This window comes from Oryx dammah, unplaced genomic scaffold, assembly GCF_014754425.2.
Source record: "Oryx dammah isolate SB20612 unplaced genomic scaffold, SCBI_Odam_1.1 HiC_scaffold_18, whole genome shotgun sequence".
NCBI classification, from domain to species: Eukaryota; Metazoa; Chordata; class Mammalia; order Artiodactyla; family Bovidae; genus Oryx; species Oryx dammah.
This window is the reverse complement of record NW_024070202.1, coordinates 115,365,892-115,382,953: the sequence shown is the minus strand read 5'-3', so window position 1 is coordinate 115,382,953 and position 17,062 is coordinate 115,365,892.

Below are 17,062 nucleotides of genomic sequence, written 5' to 3'. Positions count from 1 at the left end.
CCTGTGATGAGCTACACGTGCAGCTAGAGATCAGCCCCCGCCTGCCGCAACGAGAGAAAAGCCCACGCAACCACACAGGCCCGGCGCAGCCAGAACAAATAAGGAAAGATCTGGTTTCGTTTTAAAAAAGATAGAAACATAATCACCACAGCTCTCCCCCCAGTTCCACCTGTTGGAAATTCTATCTCCTCTACCAAATATAAAGAAGAAGGATTTTTTTTTTCCCTAAACCTCCTAAGCTATTCAGCACCCAGAGGACTTACTTCCAAGTCCCTCGGGGGCTCATGGTTTCTATTTTTAATCATGCAAGGTGCAGAGAGAAAAGCAGCTCTGGAAGAAACTGGTGTGCAGAGAGACCGTGAACACCCTCTGGCCTCTACAGGTGAATGTGAGTGACACAGCAGCAGGCTTCTCAGAACCCAGGGAGGACACGGCCTTTGAGTCAGCCAGGAATAACAAGAGCCAAATCCTCAATCCTCTCCCCATCCTCTCCATCCTGTGCGTTACTCACCAGGCAGCTGCAAGGAGGAAGCCCAATTTCACACCGAGTGATGGAGCGAAGCTTCCGTGTGGGCAAACATTCAGTAAGATGGGGGATGACTCATAGACCGTTCAGCTCATTGTTAGAGTGGTCTCCACCTGCCTCTCGGCAAGCTGAAATAATCCGTTGTCAATGCTGCTGCAGAAAAACCTAATTGCAACCTTGGTCCTCCAGCCCCTCTTGAATTGCTCACCCACAGGCTCGGCTTTAATTACATAACACTTGGAGAGAGGAAGGCAGAAAAGACGAAGCCTACGTTGGTTCTTAAGTAAAAATGGAAATTGATCAGCGTTCAGTCACCTGCCCAGGGGCCTGCGGACCATGCGTTGTATCACCAGGTCACCCAGGAAACTTGCTACTAAGCCTGCTGCCGGGGGCCCTCCCCGGAACTCTCTACACTGAGTGCAGCCTCCAGGAATATGTACATTTTAATCAGTTCTCCTAGTGATACCTGTGCATACTAACCAGTGAAATACCAGCCTAGAACCATGTCTGCCACACTGAATTTTGTTGAAGGGAAGTTGAAGTATGTAGATGAATAAATACTTGTTATATGTGGGTACACAGGCCTCTTCCCTTAGGCCCCAGACTCTGCTTCTGAATCCCAGCCCCGTAGCAGCCACTATGAGGGTCCTCACCAAAGACCCCGCATCCCCAGATCCCCTGATCTGGACCACAGCTCTGAAAGCTTCACGGGAGCCTGAGCTACTAACTACAGTCCCATATGCCTGACCCCCCTGGAAGACCCTGATGACCGGCCCAGCTCCCTAGTCTACCAATCTACTCTGGGGAGGTGCCATGCAGACCTCTGTGCCTCGGGTCCCACTCCTAGACAAGCTGGGGCTCACCATACACAAGGAATCCAGAGATGGACACCACCCGGGGCAAGGCTGCGCACTCGGCCTTAGTTCGGAGGATGGGGGGTGGTCAGGGTAGGGAAAAGGAGGAAGTCAGGGTGGTGGCTGTGCAAGAAGCTGACAGAGCAGATGGTGCCCACCACAGCATTGCTGGGCAAGGGGACAGCACAGAGGAAGCCACGGCCAGCTCTGGTTTCTTCCCATCGTTTCAGCCCCAATTGCCCATCTCCCACTTCTGACCCGTCCAGGACTGGGTGTGGGAGCAGCTTTAGGAGCAAAGGTGATGCTACTTTCCCAAGGTAGGTGCACTAGAGACTGTGGCGTTGGTGCCCCTGGGTTGCATACATGATGAAAAGCAGCTGTGTGTCTCTGTGTGTATCTCTGTGCACGACTCTGTACGTGTCTCTGTGTGAGTCTGTGTGTGCCTCTGTGTGTCTCGGTGTGTGAGTCTGTGTGTGCCTCTGTGTGTGTCTCTGTGCATGAGTCTGTGTGTGCCTCTGTGTGTATCTCTGTGTATGTATCTGTGTCCTTGTATTTGTGTGTGAGTGTCTGTATGTATCTGTGTCTCTGTGTGTGTATCTGTGGGTGTCTGTGTATGTGTGTATGTGTGTCTGTTTCCGTGTGTGAGTGTCTGTGTGTGTGTGTATCTGTGTCTGTGTGTGTGTCTGTGTGTGTGTGGGTTAAGGTTAGGGTTAGGTGTGTGTGTGGGTTAGGGTTAGGGTGAGGTGTCTGTATGTGTGTGTATCTGTGTCTATGTGTGAGTGTCTGTGTGTGTCTGTGGGTGTCTGTGTGTATCTGTGTCTGTGTGTGAGTGTCTGTGTGTGTGTATCTGTGTCTGTGTGTATCTGTGTCTGTGGGTGTGGGTGTCTGTGTGTGAGTGTCTGTGTGTGTATGTATCTGTGTCTGTGCATGAGTGTTCGTGTGTATCTGTGGGTGTCTGTGTGTATCTGTGTCTGTCTGTGTATCTGTGTCTGTGTGTGAGTGTCTGTGTCTGTGGGTGTGGGTGTCTGTGTGTATCTGTGTGTGTGTGTGTATCTGTGTCTGTATCTGTGGGTGTCTGTGTGTATCTGTGTCTGTGGTGTGTGTATCTGTGTCTGTGTTTGTGAGTGTCTGTGTGTGTCTGTGTGTATCTGTGTCTGTGTGTGTATGTATCTGTGTCTGTGCGTGAGTGTTTGTGTGTATCTGTGGGTGTCTGTGTGTATCTGTGTCTGTGTGTATCTGTGTCTGTGGGTGTGGGTGTCTGTATCTGTGGGTGTCTGTGTGTATCTGTGTCTATGGGTGTGGGTGTCTGTGTGTATCTGTGTCTGTGTGTGTATATATCTGTGTCTGTGGGTGTGGGTGTCTATATCTGTGGGTGTCTGTGTGTATCTGTGTCTATGGGTGTGGGTGTCTGTATCTGTGGGTGTCTGTGTGTATCTGTGTCTGTGTGTGTATGTATCTGTGTCTGTGGGTGTGGGTGTCTGTATCTGAGGGTGTCTGTGTGTATCTGTGTGTGTGTGTGTGTCTGTGCCTGTGCGTGTGCGTGTCTGTGCGTGCACGGGCCTGTGTTTGGCGCCTTCCTCGAGACTCTTCCTCTGGGACCCCAACCGCGCCCCGTCCAGCTGAGCAGCCCTCTCCCCAGGTTGCCCCTGCGCTCGGTGCCTGAGCCTCAGGGCCGCTCTCCACCCCGGCCCCCTCAGCAGGGATCCGCTTCAGGGCAGCCTCCAGGCACCCCGCCCGGGGGTGGGGATGTTGGGGAAATGTGTGCCTCTGCCTCCTCCCACGGGGTGCTCCGCACATCCTCCTGCCTCCAGGCCATCCGAGGAGACACCAGACACCAGCTGCGTGCTCTGCCCATGGAAATACTTGCGGTCTCCTGTGGTTTCCTTGATTAAAACCCCCCACGCCCACCCTCACTGGGGAGCCCAGAACTCTAGGCCCCCCCAGGGGGTTTCTCCCTCATTCTCTTCAACCTCATCTTTCCGGGTAGGCTGGAGGTGGAAGACCAACCGACACCAATCAAGCAGCTTCAGCTCCTTCCCCAGCGCTTCCCGCTCGAGGCCCCCAGTTCCTCTCTGCTGCTCCCAGGCACTGGGGCCTCAGCCTGCCAGGCGAGTGTGTGCTCCTAGGTTCTGTCTCGTCACAACAAAGATTTGGAGCGACGGACATTAAAGCCCTCTGTGCATCACAGCTCTCAGGTCTTGGACAAACAGTGTTATAGCTCTTAGACAAATCAGTGTTACAGCTCTGTTTTATTTAGAAGATAGCAGGAGAATCTGTCCTCGAAGTGTGAGGGCATGCCAACCCAAAGACACGAAGAGAAGAGAGTGAAGAAGCACGCCAGTGCACAGGAGAGAGGGGGAGAGAGCGCGCGCGCTTTGGCCCCTCCTTTTATATGTCCCCCGACCCACCCCGGGCCTGCCCGATGCAAACTGGGCTTAGCCAGGAGTGCTGTTTGTTCTTCCTGAGGTCTTCACTCCGGTCCTCGGACCTTCCTTGGACCTTCCTTTGTTCTATTTTCGCAGGCTTTTCCCATCCTTGTCTTTTAGCCACTGCCATTTTGGACTCCTTTTCCCTGTTCTAACTACCTAACAAGCCCAAACCGAAGCATCTCATCTGAATATCTTCTTTCTGATATGCAATTATAATTCAAGGTGATATTTATTCAAATGGAAAAGCCTGTTTATAGCAATAGAATTATCAGGTAATCTAGGAGCAAACAGAGGAGGGAGTGTCTAACCTTGTCTGGGACAATTAAGAGGATCTTTGCAAAGCAAGTGATATGTGAGCTGCGTCTGGAGGTCGAAGAGGAGATATTCAATTCTGCTGGAGACAGGGTGCTATTCTAGGTTTGACATGGCCGAGTGCTTCTCTGTCTGTGACAGCTCCTGTTCTTTAGACGATTTCCAGAATGGCTTCCCAGATCTGCCATCCAGCGGCTGTCAAGCCATTTGTAGGGAGAGGACAGGGAGATGTGAACAATAAGGATGGATCTGAACACGTAAGTTAGAAAGAAGCTGCATCTTCTCACTGCATATGCGCTTCACTGACAAAGCGAAGGAAGGGCTTTAAGTCAATGAAAATATTCACATCACTGCCTGTGTGTGTGTGCACACACACACACGTATAAATAGGCCATGGGTTTAGAGTCCATTTTTTGCCGCCTTTATCCAAACCCCTTCCAGAAAGTATAGGTAATTTTAGAAAAAGGAAGAAAAGCATGACTACAAGGCCAGAAACTCCCATATAAAGCCCGTGTTCTACAAAGCTCTCTAAAGGTGCTGAAAGGGAGAAAATAGCAATTGCATTCTACAGAGAGATGCAAAGGGCACGTGAAACATTTGCAGAGTTAATACAAGCTGTCTCAGCCCCCTAAGAAGATGACAGTTTGTCAGTCTGGGCATTTCCTGGGAAGAGGGTGGGAGGCAAGAACAGAACGAGGTTCCCTAAGCCAGAAGATTAATCTGATTCTGCCCTGAGACACTGAGCAGTAGGGCTTTCTGTGTTTCTTCGATGGGCAAAGGTGGAGCTTAGATAAAAGCATTTTAGACCCAGAGGGGGTCTCAGCGATCAAGTCACACAGTGGATTTCACTGATGAGGAAACCAGGCCCCCAAGGCATTCTGAGCCTTGCCCCCTCTGTCTCATGAATCACAGTGACACAGAACTAGGGCACAGGGTTTATGCTCTTAACGTTACACTAGGCATCAGTGGAAATGTCAGCTCCCCTGTGACCCGGGCATAGAGCATGCAGAGTTCTCTCCCTACAACCTCTTTGGAAGCCCCACTAAAAAGAAAGCAAACGGGTGACATTATATTCCAAACCCACAAGGACGCAGAGACCCATTGAGGAGCTGATCCCAGATGAGAGATGTCAACAAAATTCTAAAAGAGGCAAAGCAGATGCTTGGGTGGTAAATAATACATCAGAGTGGAAAAAACTGAAACCTAATCTCTTGCCGAGAAAGAAAGCAATGAAACTCAAGGCAACTGACACCCCTGATCTGTGTGCAAGCCCCAGGAAGGGAACGCTCCAGGTGCCCCTGAAGTGGGCTGAGGGTGGGGTCGGGGGCTGGGACGGAATCTTAAGAACCAGAGGTCCCTCTGCCCCTTCACCCACTCAGTTGGCCAGCTCATCCTCCAACACCCACACAAAGATACAAACACAGACCTCTCCATGTACGTACTCTGAAGGCAAGGCTGAGACAGGCTTGCATGGGGAGCAGTTTATTTAGGAATCTGATCCTAAGAAGTGGGAGGGAAGGGAGAGCAGAAAGGAAGGGGGAAGGAGACAGCGTCCCTCGCACCTGCCTTACTCTGTGCACCAGCCCGTGGGTGACCAGTTGTTCGAGGTCACCAGGATTTCTGAGGAGGCTCATGAACTGGTTACTGGAACCCCCTACCCTGGGCTTCCCTGGTGGTTTGGATGGGAAAGAATCTGCCTGCAATGTAGAAGAGGGGTTCCATTCCTGGGTCAAAAAGGTCCCCTGGAGGAGGGCATGGCAGCCCACTTCAGTATTCTTGCCTGGAGAATCCCATGGACAGAGGAGTCTGACAGGTTATAGTCCATGGGGTCGCAAAGAGTCAGACACAACTGAGCAACTAACACTTTCACGCTTTCTTTTCACTTTCCTGCCCTGGGGAAGGAGTGGGAGGTGGAGGTGACTCCATCACCGCCTGCGGGGACCTGTGGCATCCATTTCCTTATTCCTCTTGATTGCACACATGTGATACCTTCTGAGTTCCCCCTATGAAGCACCTGGAAGTGTAGGGACAGAATCAAGAGTTGCTGGCCAGAAAATAGTCTTAGATTTGACTACTACATAAAAAAGAAAAAAAAAGTTGTATGGCCCCAAACACCACTACTGGGCTTCCCAGGTGCCGCTAGTGGTAAAGAACCCATCTGCCAGTGCAGGAGACGCAAGAGATGGGGGTTCAATCCCTGGGTGGGGAAGATCCCCTGGAGAAGGAAATGGCAACCCACTCCAGGATTCTTGCCTGGAGAATCCCATGGACAGAGGAGCCTGGTGGGCTACAGTCCAGGGGGTCGCAAAAAGTTGGACGACTTACCACATACGCTGTGGAAAACTGTGGAGATTTCTCAAAAAACTAAAAATAGAACTGTAACAGGAGGGAAAGGGGCAGGGCACAGCTTTTGAAAGAAGGATGTGGCCCAGTGACACAACATAAGCTGATTAGAATCAAATGGGACCAAGCTGGCAGACAAGACTAGAAGCTGATCCTCAATCAGTAAGTGAAATGACACACCCAGAGAGCCCTGACAGTTCCAAGTGAAGTGAGAGAAGTGAAGTCGCTCAGTCGTGTCTGACTCTTTGCGACCCTATGGACTGTAACCCACCAGGCTCTTCAGTTCATGGAATTTTCCAGGCAAGAGTACTGGAGTGGGTTGCCATTTCCTTCTCCAGGGGATCTTTAACACCAAGGAGTGGGTGGTGGCCCAGATCCTGGAGATCTCCACCCCTTCCCAAGGATAGTTGGAATAATCCTCCCACTCATTAACATATGAAATTACCCAGCCTATAAAAACTAACCACGCCAAATTTCATGACCATACTCACCCTCTGCGATGGCCCACATTCTGTCTGTGGAGTGTATTTTTCTCTGAATCTGAGCAAATCCATTTCTTACCTATCACTTTGTCTCTCACTGAATTCTTTCTGTGATGAGACATCAAGAACCTGAGCTTTATTATGTCCTGAAACCAGGTACCAAGGGTTTTGGTTGGGTTTGAGTCGCAACCACGTTTGGTTTAAGTCCCAAACAGGGTTTTGGCTGGGTTTGAGTCCAAGCCACATGGGTTCAAGTCTCAGACTGGATTTTGGCTGGGTTCATCAAGTCCCAGGACATGGGTTCAAGTCCCAATCTGTGGTAAATGGTTTCAGAACTACGATAGGACCAGCAATTCTGCTCCTGGATATATATCCAGAAGAAGAAGAAGAAAAAAAACACTAATTCTAAAAAATACAAGCACCCCAATGTTCATGGCAAACATTATTTCCAGTAGCCATGACATGGAAATAACCTAAATGTCCATCAACAGATAAATGGATAGAGATGTGGTGCATATATACAAGGGAATATTACTCAGCCACAAAAAGAACAAAAGTTTGCCGTTTGCAGCAACACAGGTGGAGTTGGAGGGCATTAGGTAAATGAAATAAGTCAGAGAGAGACAAATACTGCACCACATCGCTTGTGTGTGAGATCTAAAAAATACAACAGACCAGCAAATATCACTTTTTAAAAGCAGCAGACCTATAGATACAGAGGACAAAGTAGTGGTTACCAGTGGGAGAGGGAAGAGGGGAGTGGCATAGGGGTGGGGATGGGAGGTGCAAACTATTGTGTGTAAGACTGGCTCAAGCATGTACCACAAAGGGAAACACGGCCGATACTGTATAATAACTGTAAATAGCAAATAACCATTCAAAACTGTATTAAAAACTAAACCTTTGATTTTAGAAAAAAATCTGATTCCCTTAACAGCAGCAGCATGAGATGGGGAAAGTCACTGAACTTATCCGTTCCTCGATTTCCTCATCAGTAAAATGAGAGATAATCACGACCCCTACGTGCTGCTGGTGCCTCCGATCTCTGCAGAAAGCTGCCATGCACGTGGACAAATGGAAGCAGCTTCCCCTGGAGTTATGCAGGGGACAGAGGCAGGACCACATGACAAAGCCCTGTTCCTCAAAGCCACAGGGAATGTCCCCAGCCCTCTGCACACCACTCACCATCCACCAACAACCTCTGTCCCACCGTCAGTGGGATGGGGCTGGAGACACACAGAATCCTGCTTGAATCTGGAGAAATCTCCTCGCTACCCCTCGTCTGCACAGCCTCACCACCTCAATTTGCTAAACACTCTTACATCACACTTCGCCATATACACATCCATCACAGGGTCACAAGGCATCTTTTTTAAAAAATATTCATTTATTTGACTGTGCGAGGTCTGAATTGGGGCATGCATGCAGGATCTTCAGTTGTGGCAGCTGAACTCTTAGTTGCAGCCTATGGGATCTAGTTCCCTGATCAGGTATCAAACCCAGGCCCTTTGCACTGGGAGCACAGAGTCTTAGCCACTGGACCACCAGAGAAGTCCCAAGTCGTCCTTTATTAACTGGAAACTCACCCCTTTCAGCTTTGTACATCTTTAACTCTTCATGCCCCACTCCTGCCCCACAGCCCAGATCCTTGCACTGACTTCTACAACTCAAGGTCATCAGCAAAATCTCCTCTATTTCAGCCTCTTCTTTGGAATATTCCCTTCACCGTCTCTAACTAAAACTGGCTGGCCACAGAGGAATCTGCCTCCCCTCACCCTGTTCTTTCAAATCCCTTGCACAAATGGACTGGGACATGAAGTAGCCATTTCCAGCTCCTTATTGTGGCTTCTGGACTGTCATCCCTCCTCACTCATGAAAAGAACCTAATTCTTTGAAGCTCCTTGGACAGCAAGGAGATCCAACCAGTCCATCCTAAAGGAAATCAGTCCTGAATATTCATTGGAAGGACTGATACTGAAGCTGAAACTCCAATGCTTTGGCCACCTGATGCGAAGAGCTGACTCCTTGGAAAAGACCCGGATGCTGGGAAAGATTGAAGATGGGAGGAGAAGGGGACGTCAGAAGCTGAGATGGTTGGATGGCATCACCGACTCAATGGACATGAGTTTGAACAAACTCCGGAAGTTGGTGATGGACAGGGAGGCCTGGCGTGCTGCAGTCCATGGGGTCACAAAGGGTCCACAGGGACACGACTGAGCAACTGAACTAACTGAACTTTGACGCTCTTGCCATTAGGCAACGTCATTAGCTGTCTGTCACTGTGACAGCCATCTACGGATCCCTAGGTCAGCCCCTTTTTTCTTAAAGATCACTGTTTTGATCCCTTTGCCTGTATCTAAGGACAAGCCCCCCTCCCCAGTTTGTGTCCTGAATTCAATCCCCTCTCATCTACTCAAAGATATCACTAGTGATTTTCCATCCTCTCTCACATCATAAATTTCCCTCTCTGTGGATTATTTCCCTTGATCATACAAAGATGCTCTCATCTTTTAAAAACAATAATAAAAGAACTTCCCTTGAACTCTCATGAGTCTCTTGCTTCTCTATGTGTCCAACTGGCTTTATATCAAGATTCATCAAGAGAGAGCCTACCCTCCCTGAATCCCCATCCTTCTCTATCATTATCTTGGGCAGCTACTCCCATTTAGACAGTTATCTCCACAATAAAACCAAACTCACGTTCATCAAGGTCCATTCCATGTCATCACATCTAATGGTTCTTTCACCAGGATCATCTTTCTCAACTTAGTAGGTTAGCCATCAGTGCTTTTCTTTTTCATAAAATGAAACATTGCCTTGTCTTCAAGGAAGTTACGGACTGTTTGGAGGAGCTGTGGAAAGAGCAAGGCAGGCATCCCCTGGTCTGGGTCTCTGAAATTTGGGACCAATCTTAGGATGAAAAGAGGCGCAGTGTCTCTGGGGGCTTCTTCCACGTGTTGCATTCAGTGACCATTTCCTATGCACCGGGATGTACTGTGCTGACCTCTGTGTGGTTGCTGAGATGGATTCTGTGACCTTGCCCTCACGGGACTCACAGTGCAGAGGGAGACATTCTCACTGGTCTAAGAAAATAACTCTTATTCTGTTCTTTCCCCCTCTGCCCAAACGGACTTTCGCTGCCTCCTTTCTGACCACTCAGTGAGCCTATGAACAGTGTCTTAAGTCATATTTCCTCTGCTCGCTTTCAAGCAGATCTCAGTGGCAACTGGGAACAAAAATTCCTGATTAAATTCATTCATTCTCAGGGCAAAATGATTGGGAGTCCCCTCTAAACTCCTCTGTCTTTTTAATCTAATAATTCTCCCTATATTAAAACAGGAAGCAATATTGAACAGCTTAAGAAACTTTGTGGCAGAAAATGTATAGATTAAGAATGGCATTAAGGCAGGCTTTTCGGTTTGTGAAGATCTATTTTCCTTCCAAGACTTAAATTCTTTCATGTTGCAGACACATACAACAGACAGTGGGACCCAAAGTGTGAACACTTGCAAAGAGTCTTCCTATCTGTTTTGTGTCTTCCCTGCATTTCTTTTTTTTTAATAATTAAATTTGTTTATTTTTAATTGAAGGATAATTCCTATACAATATTGTGTTGGTTTCTGCCAAACATCAACGTGAATCAGCCATAGATATACCCTATATCTCCTCCCTCTGGAACCTCCTTCCCACCTCCCCCGCCATCCCACCCCTCTAGGTTGTTACAGAGCCCCGGTTTAAGTTCTCAAGTCATACAGCAAATTCCACTGGCTATTTTACATATGGTAATATATATGTTTCTACATTACTCTCTAAGGAGAAGATTTTTTTTCTTTTAAAAAATTTTTTAAATATAAATTCATTTATTTTAATTGGAGGCTAATTACTTTATAATATTGTATTGGTTTTGCCATACATCCACATGAATCTGCCACGGGTGTACACGTGTTCCCCATCCTGAACCCCCCTCCCACCTCCCTCCCCTTACCATCCCTCTGGGTCATCCCAGTGCACCAGCCCCAAGCATCCTGTATCCTGCATTGAACCTGGACTGGCGATTTGTTTCATGTAGGATATTATACATGTTTCAATGCCATTCTCCCAAATCATCCAGAAACTATAAAACTCCTAGAGGAGAACATAGGCAAAACACTCTCTGACATAAATCACAGCAGGATCCTCTATGACCCACCTCCCGGAATATTGGAAATAAAAGCAAAAATAAACAAATGGGACCTAATTAAAATTAAAAGCTTCTGCACAACAAAGGAAACTATAAGCAAGGTGAAAAAACAGCCTTCAGAATGGGAGAAAATAATAGCAAATGAAGCAACTGACAAACAACTAATCTCAAAAATATACAAGCAACTCCTGCAGGTCAATTCCAGAAAAATAAATGACCCAATCAAAAAATGGGCCAAGGAACTAAACAGACAGTTCTCCAAAGAAGACATACAGATGGCTAACAAACACATGAAAAGATGCTCAATGTCACTCATTATCAGAGAAATGCAAATCAAATCCACAATGAGGTACCATTTCACACCAGTCAGAATGGCTGCTATCCAAAAGTCTACAAGCAATAAATGCTGGAGAGGGTGTGGAGAAAAGGGAACCCTCTTACACTGTTGGTGGGAATGCAAACTAGTACAGCCACTATGGAGAACAGTGTGGAGATTCCTTAAAATACTGGAAATAGAACTGCCATATGACCCAGCAATCCCACTGCTGGGCATACACACAGAGGAAACCAGAATTGAAAGAGACACGTGTACCCCAATGTTCATCGCAGCACTGTTTATAATAGTCAGGACATGGAAGCAACCTAGATGTCCATCAGCAGATGAATGGATAAGAAAGCTGTGGTACATATACACAATGGAGTATTACTCAGCCATCAAAAAGAATACATTTGAATCAGTTCTAATGAGGTGGATGAAACTGGAGCCTATTATACAGAGTGAAGTAAGCCAGAAAGAAAAACACCAATACAGTATACTAACATATATATATGGAATTTAGAAAAATGGTCATGATAACCCTGTATGGAGACAGCAAAAGAGACACAGATGTATAGAACAGTCTTTTGGACTCTGTGGGAGAGGGAGAAGGTGGGATGATTTGGGAGAATGGCATTGAAACCTGCATTTCTTTTTTCCACACCAGAGCACACAACACCTTCTGAAAACTGTGTCTGCCAAGTGTACAAAGTATCAAAACTTTCCTATTTGAGAAATAGTTCTTTCTCTTTTCAGAGTCATGAACCACTGTTTGGAGAAACAATTGCATTGGGGGCTTTTTTTTTTTGATGCTGTCATTTCTATATTATGAATTCTGAAGAACTGTGGAAATGTATCTATTCAGTAAACATCTATTAGTTTAGTAACTCCTGATAATTTTTATTTGAGAAAATGCTATACACTGAAGAAAATTTCCTAATAGGTTGACTAAAGACCAAAATTATCTCTGAAAATACCAATAGGGTCCCAAATTTTTGTTTTCTAAGACATTTTGTCATATAAGGGCATGAATACATCATTGTCTAAAGTTCTTCTCACTCTCAAGAGTTCCCATGTATTCTGTATTTGGTTCTATCTTTCAAAATACCATCTCTATCCAGGATTTGTGTTTACTGAAGGATGGTAAATTACCTGGGCTTGAATTCACACCAGATACGGTGACTCACCTATTCCTCGTCTAAGAGATGCTCAAACCCAAGACCTGGGCCTTATTTTCATCATTTTTGTTTGCTTTGTTTTCTTTACTAAAGTGTAGTTGATATACTGAAGATAGTATAGTTAAATACTTCTGTGGAGCAGAGTGACCCAGATATGTATAGTATAATATATATATACGGGGCTTCCCTTGTAGCTCAGCTGGTAAAGAATCTGCCTGCAGTGCAGGAGACCCAGGTTCGATTCCTGGGTTGTGAAGATGCCCTGGAGAAGGAAATGGCCATCCACTCCAGTACTCTTGCCTGGAGAATCCCATGGACAGAGGAGCCTGGCAGGCTACAGTCCATGGGGTTGCAAAGAGTCGGACACAACTTAGCGACTAAACCAACCAACCTATATATATTCATTTTCTTTTCCATTATGGCTTATCGCAGGATATTGACTATAGTCCCCTGTGCTCTACAGCAGGGCCTTGCTGCTCATCCATCCTGTGTATAATAGCTAGTATCCGGTAATCCCAAACCCTCTTTCCACTCCTCCCTCTCCTCTTTGTCTTCTTACCATCACTCACCTTCAGACCCGTCACCTGGCCTTACCAGTCACGTGTCCACCTCAGTGGGTCTGAATTCTGTCAGTTTATCTCCACCCTCACTGTCAACTCCTATCCAGGGTGGCCACAACCTTTCACCAGAACTGAAACCACAGCCTCCTAATTGGTATCCATTTCTGATCCATTCCAGTGCCTTCTACACGGAGCTGACAAAGTCTTATTTGCGTATCACTTCCCCAGTGGCTCAGCAGTAAAGAATCCACCTGCCAATGCAGGAGAAGCAAGAGATGCTGGTTCGATCCCTGGGTCGGGAAGATCTGCTGGAGAAGGAAATAGCGACCCACTCCAGTATCCTTGCCTGGAGCATTCCACGGACAGAGGGGCCTGGTGGGCCACAGTCTACCGAGTCGCAAAGAGTCGGACACGACTGAGCAACTGAGCAGGTCCTGATCAAAACCTACAGTGGTCTGTCCACAAACAGGATATCCGGCAGGATCCACGCGAGGTCCGAACAACCATGCGTGATCGGCCCCCACGTTCCCCTCCACCTGATTCACTGAGTTTTAGTGAGGACCATCTTCTTTCAGGCCCAGCAAAGATCTCTTCTGAGTCAGGACCCTTGCATGGGCTCCTGCCTCTGCCAGATGTTAAATTAGAGCAGCCTCTGCTAATGAAACTTTTGTGTGTGGGCGTTTATGATTTTTTAAATTTTCTTTTTATTTATTAATTTTTATTAATTTAATTGGAGGCTAATTACTCTACAGTATTGTAGTGGTTTTGCCATACATTGACATGAATCTGTCATGGGTATACATATGTTCCCTATCCGGAACCCCATCCCCCCTCCCTCCCCATCCCATCCCATCCCTCTGGGTCATCCCAGTGCACCAGCCCCGGGCACCCTGTCTCATGCATTGAACCTGGACTGGCGATCTGTTTCACATATGGTAATATACATGCAAATGTAACTTTAAATTGTTGAGTCAGAGAGTCCTTTCTAAAATCCAAAGAGAGAGTATCACCCTGCTCACTGACTCCAAGCACATCACCTTGAACCTATTAAGGTCACACTAATGATCTATCTGTTTTTAGTCTGCCTCCCTACTGGATCATAAGCCCCACAAGGGCAGGGATATGTCTGTTTTCATGTTAAGAACATCTCCTTTGCTCGGAAACCTCCAAAATAAATAATTGCCTACTTAATAAATATTTGGTAAAGAATAAACTAGTTTTCCTTCTAAAATCTGGCCTGCCCCAGAATGTGTTGCTTTTTCTTTTTCAGCTAAATTCAGGTTTTTATGGAAAAGGATGTTTCTGAGAAACAGAACTCTCTCTCAACTGTGTGGCTATAAAAAATAAATATTTGTGTTGAACTATTGCATGTTTTTAGATTTATTCTTTGCTCACATGAAACTCACATGAATGTTCTCTGCCTGCCTGCATCATTCCTTCGCTAGAAGGAAACCCAATCCCTGTCCATTGGGGAAGCAACCTGTCTAGTTGAAGCAGTGAGGATATGCTGCTCATTTGCATCAGGAAGGAGGAGGTGAGCGTGCAGGGAGGGGCCAGAATGCTGGACTCCACACCTACCCTCACATCTGCTTAATGGAAGCCTCTGACTTGGTACACAGAACTTCAGGAGGGACAGGGAATATGCTCTGGCCCCCAAAGAAGAGAAAATGATTTTGTGATCAGCTCCAAGAGGATTCCAAACTTACTGAGGAACTGTGTTTCAGGAATTCATCTCAGTGCAGTTCTTTATTTTGGGGGTACACATTGCCTCACCGGCTCCCTCCCCCGTACTGGGTCTTTAAGCTGGTGCTCAGGAAACACAAACCCAGCAGAATGGCAGCTGAGTGGGACAAGGTACCCACCCTCCGCCTCCCCAGGACCAGGTCACTGAGTCACCATGGGGCTCTAAGTCTGGAGCCCCCAGATACGAGGCAGGAAAGGCGAACGGAGATGCCCACCGTCTTTGACGTGAACAGAACTGGGGTGGGGCAAGGTGGAGGGGAAATGCTCGCACACAGAAGAGCTTTAGTCAAGGCTATGGTTTTCCAGCGGTCATGGATGTGAGAGCTGGGCTGTGACGAAAGCTGAGCGCCGAAGAATTGATGCTTTTGAACTGTGGTGTTGAAGAAGGCTCTTGAGAGTCCCTTGGACTGCAAGGAGATCCAACCAGTCCACCCTAAAGGAGATCAGTCCTGGGTGATCATTGGAAGGACTGATGCTGACGCTGAAACTCCAAACACTTTGGCCACCTCATGGGAAGAGTTGACTCATTGGAAAAGATCCTGATGCTGGATGGGACTGGGGGCAGGAGAAGAAGGAGATGACAGAGGATGAGATGGGTAGATGGCATCACCGACTCAATGGACATGAGTTTGAGCAAGCTCCGGGAATTGGTGATGGATGGGGAGGGCTGGCTTGTTGCAGTCCATGGGGTCACAAAGAGTTGGACACGACAGAGAGACTGAACTGAACTGAATCTCTAATTTGTACACACCCTTCAGGAACCACTGAACCCCCAGGAACCCCACCCCCCAGCCCTCCCCACTTGTTTCCATTTTCCTCCTTCACCTTCCAACTCTTTGACTGAAATACAATTTGTTTTCCTCTGAAGTATGGGGAAAATTCTTCGTTTAAAATTCAATTTGGGAAAAAAAAAATTCAATTTGGGGCTTTCCTGGTGGTCCAGTGGCTAAGACTCTGTGCTCCCAATGCAGGAGGCCCAGGTTCGATCCCTGGTCAGGGATCCCACAAGCCACAACTAAAGATCCTGCATGTTGCAACTAAGACCCAGCACAGCCAAATAAATAAATATAAAATTCAGTTGCTTGTGAAAAATTCTGAGTCTCAGTGTCTCGTGTACACCTTTGAGTTTTGATACGAGGGCTCAGTGGAAAAAAGAGAACTGTTCTGCATTTGTAGATGCCTTTTAAAATTTGCTGTCTTTTGGAGATTTTCAAAGGTTTGAAACAAAAGTAATGTGCTTGCTCTAGGACTATTGAATATCTGATGATGTTCCGTCACAGACACAAAGTGAGAAACCTCAGCTAAAGGGAATAAGCTAGAGAAAGAAAAGACTGAAGGCTGCCACCTGGGAGCCAGGGAATAAATGAAATAAAGGTAAGGGTTGAGGAGCCCTCTGAGACCCAAAGGGTTAATCAGGCCACTGCATATGCAGGAGACTAATTACCACGAATGACACCTGGTGGAAGCAGGTGCCTCTTAATGGCAGCACCATTTCCTTTCCCAGAAGGATGGAGGGCAAAGACATCAGTGGGCAGGTTGACAGAAATGAACCAGCAGCCCACGTGCCCAGATGCCCACTCCGGGACCGCTGTGGGACTTTGATTTGCAGAGCATACGTTGAATTCAGAACCACCTGCACCAACGCGTCTCTTTTTCCTTTCTTTCTTTGGCTGTGCCGGTCTTAGTTTCAGCATGCAGGACCTTCAGTCTTCCTTGTGGCATGCGGGATCTTTAGTTGCATCATGTGGGACCTAGTTCCCTGACCAGGGATCAAACTCGGGCCCCCTGCACTGGGAGCACGGCGTCTTAGCCACTGGACCACCAGGGAAGGCCTCAATCCATTTCTATCCTGCAGGATGAAGATGGACGAAGTAAGAAAGCCCTTGCCTGTCTTACGATTACATGAAGCCCACTTTGTTCTTTATTCTCTCTTATTGAAGTATATTTGACCTATATGGGAATGTGTAGCGTATACAACTTGTTGATTTGATTGATGCGTATATTGTAGTTTGGTTGCCAAAGCAGTGTTAGCTAGCACCTCTGCTGCTGCTGCTGCTGCTGCTGCTGCTGCTGCTGCTGCTGCTGGGTCACACCAGTCGTGCCCGACTCTGTGCGACCCCATAGATGGCAGCCCACCAG